This window comes from Silurus aristotelis, assembly GCF_946808225.1.
Source record: "Silurus aristotelis genome assembly, chromosome: 22".
Classification (NCBI taxonomy): domain Eukaryota; kingdom Metazoa; phylum Chordata; class Actinopteri; order Siluriformes; family Siluridae; genus Silurus; species Silurus aristotelis.
Window position 1 is genome coordinate 17,458,356 of NC_139595.1, and position 5,000 is coordinate 17,463,355.

Below are 5,000 nucleotides of genomic sequence, written 5' to 3' on the forward strand. Positions count from 1 at the left end.
TAATTTGTTTGCTCTAAAACATCATAGGATTTAAATCAAAACTAAAAAACATCCAAATGACTCAAGATCATAATGTAATATAACTTTTATATAATATAAAATGCACCATATAGACAAAAGTATTGGGGCACATAACATTTTTAACCATATGTGCTTCTTCTCCAAAAAAAATACCACAAATTTGTTGGCATGCAATTGTATAAAATGTCTTTGGAGGCAGTAGCATTACTTTTTTTTTTTTTTTTTTTTTTTTTACTTCATTTGACCTAGGAGGCCCAAAACATGTCCCAGAATGACAATGGCCTTGTGCACAAAGCCAGTTCAATGAAGATATGGTTTTCATGGGTTGTAGTGGGTCTTTAGTGGCCTGCTTAAGAGTTCTGAAATCTTGATCCCTTGACTCTGACACCTTTGAGATGAAAGTGAACTCTGACTGCACCCCAGTCCTCCTCAGCTCACCTACGTCGGTACTTGACTTTACTAACACCCTTGTAGCTGCACAAATCTCCACAAGCTCACTCCAAAATCTAGTGGAACACCTTCCCAGAAGAGTAAAGATTATTATAGCAGAAAATTAGGACTAAATGTGGGATGCTCAAAAAGTACATATGGTACCAATCTTATAATCAGGTGTCCACAAACCTTAGTCTAAATAGTTTATATAGATAAATAAATTTTACATTTGGTATGTTTACTAAAAAAAAATCACAAAGTTTGCCCAATTTTCTAAGGTGCAATGCTATATTCTGTAACTTAAATTGATTATTGATTATGCTGATTATTAATAATGACTTTAGAAAAACAGATGATATTTCAATGCAATTCAAATAAATTCTATTTAACTTCCATCTAATTAAATACATATATCATTTACTGTATATGAAATTTGTATTTTTGATTTATTCAGTAAATGTGATAAAGTCTATAGTAGTGTATATACACTACTATGATGTGTGATCAGGAAACAGGGAATGTAGAGGATGTGGTTAAACTTTATTTATCAGCATGCTTACGGTGTGTGAGTCAGACTTTTCCACTGATCTGTTCTTCTCATCAAAATCTCTTAAGAGCAAATTATTTTTTGTCCTATCAACAAACTCTGTGTGTGTGTGGTGTATGTGCGGTGTGTGTGGGTCAGGGTGATAAAGAAAGATCTACGGCTGTGTGAGCAATATTTAGTGTGGCGAAGGAAAGATGGTAAGATTAATCCATTAATGAAACCCTTTTATTTGACCAAATACGGTTAGGTAAAAATAAAGAATTAGAGCAAATTCTAGCAGCGAGTGGGAGGCTTAATCCCAAGTGCACACTACTGTCACATCTCGCCAAGTCTTACTCCGTTCCTTACTCTTGGGTTTTTCTGGACACTTTGGAGGGGAAGTGTTCCTTTAACTGCGCTGCATCATGGGGGAATCTCAGTCCTCTGTCTCCTCCAGTGAGGAAACCTTAGACATCCCCCTAAGTCCACTGCTGGTAAACATGTTTTTCAGGTGTTGCTGCTCCCTCATCCCTCACTCCTCCCTTCTCTTCTCTTTCCTTCATTCACAATCTCCTCCTTTTCCCCTCTCTCTCCCTCTCCAATTCTCTCTCTCACTCACTCACTCACTCTCTCAGTTCATCTCAATTGCATTTAAAGTAGTTCTACTGGAATATTAAGTTACACTGTACAACGCTTATGCATTTAGATCTGTCTGTATTCTATCTTCAGTGCATTAATCAGTCAATAAAGCGTATTGTTTTAATGAAAACAATATCAATAAAAGATCTCATGACTCGCTTTCGTGTCTATACGTATCTATCAGTCTGCAAGTCGAGAGTTAAAGTTACAACTGCTATTATAGCATGAAAAAAAATCCGAATCCAATTGTAAGAAAGTCCAAATAAGCTTCATGTAATGTAAGAGATTTAGATTCATCTACCCAAGCAGCGATGTTATAATTACTGTAACGCTACGCTGTAATAAAGACCGTGTTCCTTAATCAACAGTTTAACTGAACACCAGACATCCATCATGTGAACTGCGTGTTTATGGGCCATAAATCAATTTTTGTTTGCTCAAGAGAGGTCTGGTTCATCTCGAACAATGATAGCACGAAGAAAACATAGCTAAATAATAGAAATCTGTGCATTTGTGTTTTAATATTATCTTAATTTTGTTTGTACTATAAGTCAGGCCATTAATTTGTATGTAAGATGAATATATATATATATATATATATATATATATATATATATATATATATATAGAATATAGAATAAATATATACAGCATCTCACATTTCAGCAACCATTCTATATGTTCTCAAGGAACAATACTATTGAAATAAAAAGTTGGATATATTTTAGAGTAGCCACGTATGCAATGTGCAAGTGGCCAAGTACTGTATGTCTCTAGACCTGAACCCTATTGAGCACCTGTGGAGATCCTCAAGCAGAAGGTGAAAAAGGGCCATGTGTCTAACATCCAGCAGCTCTGTAATGTCATTATGGAGAAGTGGAAGAGCATCACTAAGTTCACTTAGGGTGTACTCTCTTTTGTTGCCAGCTATTTTGACAATAATGGCTGTATGTAGAGTTATTTTTGGAGCACAGTAAATCTATACTGCTATAAAAGCTGCACATTGACTAAAATATATTAAAGTTTTGTTTTTTGAGAAGAAATATTCAAATGGTTGCTGTAATGTGAGGTTTGTACTAACTTTTGTGAGATACACGATAGATAGATAGATAGATAGATAGATAGATAGATAGATAGATAGATAGATAGATAGATAGATAGATAGATAGATAGATAGATAGATAGATAGATAGATAGATCACCGTAAAAATTCTCTTTCAAAATTATACTAGTAATTTGTTTATACATACAATATACAACCCCTCCATGTTCATGCAATTATCAGATCAGCCAATCACATAGAAAGAGATAAAATCAATATTCACATTTGCAGAATGAGGAAAATGTTATATCAGAAACACAAACTGAAACGAAACTTACACAAACAAATCCAGTAAGCTCTGCTTCTGTGGAAACATCTTATTGGTGTGAAAGTTCAGAACAGGATGGCCAGAACTGAATGGAAGTCACCACTCTTTACAGCCTTGGTGAGCAGGAAAGTATGTGAATGTGTGTCTGTGTGTGTAAGTAAAACGTGGTTACAAATGCAAAAAAAGCTATAGATAAAGCAATGCTTAACAAACACAACCCCCCCCCCTTTACCACCCTCATTGCTTGTCATCCTGTGTGTCTATTTTTTACCCCTCACTTCCTCCCCTTCTTTCTTTTTCACCCTCCTAATATCAGTCTTCCTTCGTACCGAAATTAAACACAGACTTTTCTCTTTTATATTTAGGGGCCCCTGTAGCCAGGAAAATCGCTCCACTGGATAAAACTAAAAGACGAGAGGTCTTAATCGTTCTTTTCCTGCCCTTTGTTTTTTTTTCTGTGTCAGATGAGTTGGGCAAGAGCTGTGTATGTGGTATACCTTTTCATGTCAGAAAGAGCCATAGGACTGATAACCGCAAAACTTTCCGCGCACTCCCTGCAACATCTGTAAAAATGCTTCTGTTCCTGCCCACGCTGTGCTGACATCTCCAAGTCACACACCCACCCACACACCCACACACCCACACACACACCTCAATGCTCTTTCATCACTCAGAGAGGCTAGACAAATCACTATGATTATCAGAATCCTTCCAGAAATACAAATATAGTCATTTATAGAAGTACACACACACACAAACACACACACACACACACACACCACACCATTACCACCCAGAGATCATGAAAGATAGATAGAGCAGTTAAAGCCGTGTCTTTACATGATTCACAGCTACATGCGAATTAGTAGGCACCGAGGTTACAAACACTAACTAGCTAGTGCTAGCTGGTCCAAAAAGTTGAATTGTCAAACAGTGTTAGCAGTGATAGGAGTGATTAGTTAGCTAAATGATATATGTTAGAAGCTTTAAAACAAATATCCTTTCTCTAGCTAGTTATATAGCTTGCATTAGCAAGAAACATATCAAAGATTTCTGACCAGGACTCGTCATAGACATCCTGTCAGATTTGCTTCCGTCGCTCAGCTAGCTAGCTGTGAATATTGTAAACATTCAGCCTTCATGTTTACTTGAAATCTTTTCAGGTTAGCTCATGTTAGCATACTGTAACTAGTGTTAACAGTGATATGTTTAGTCATCAATTTAATGTACTTTAAAAATTGCGTTCACAATGTCTTTCAGTTTATATGTCATATATAAGGTAGATAGTGTTAGCTGTGAGTGTAGTAGACATTTTAAGTGATCTTTTCAGGAATCCAGTAGTTTTTTTTGGCCACATGAGAGAAGCTTAGCAGTTTGAAGATATGACAGCTCAGATCCAACACAATTAAAGACTTCAACAGTCAAAGTGTGCTCACACCGTCTATTCATCAAATGAAAACATGACGGACAGTTAAATTACACACGGTGTAACGAGAGTGATTCAGGCGTGACTTTTTGTCTGCACTGCTGCCCTGTGATTGCTGCTGAGGGAACATATTAATTTCAGCAGAGTGTTAATCTGTGAACGGTGGAGACGAATAGAGACAAAATCTCGCCACCGAACAAATATGATGTAAATATAATGAACGTGTCCTTAACAAAAGAAGATGGGAGTGAAAGATAAAGTGAGAGAAAGACAGATAGACAGATTGTAAGAGTGTCTTATTTCAGGTGAGACTGAAAGAGTGAGACAGAGGGAATAAAAGACGCAGGAGAAAAACGAGGGATAAAGAATAAAAGCTAGGAAAATAACTAATATAAAGAAATAACCAGACAGATGGACAGACAGACTAAGTGCAAGGAGAAAAACAACAAGAAAGAGGGTAATGGAGAGACAGAAAAAGGGAAAATGGGCAGACAGATTGTGGGAAAGAAAAAGACAGAGGGAGAGAAAGCCAGACTGGACAGACAAAAAGAGAGAGAAGCACAAATGAGAGATGGAGAGACAAATG

General features: G+C 36.6%; 1 protein-coding gene across 4 annotated transcripts in view; it reads right to left on the reverse strand.

Moving 5' to 3' along the window:
- LOC310717500 (nuclear factor of activated T-cells, cytoplasmic 1-like) overlaps nucleotides 1-5,000 on the reverse strand; it is a 64,591-nt gene that overhangs the window by 30,689 nt on the left and 28,902 nt on the right. The window lies entirely within an intron of this gene.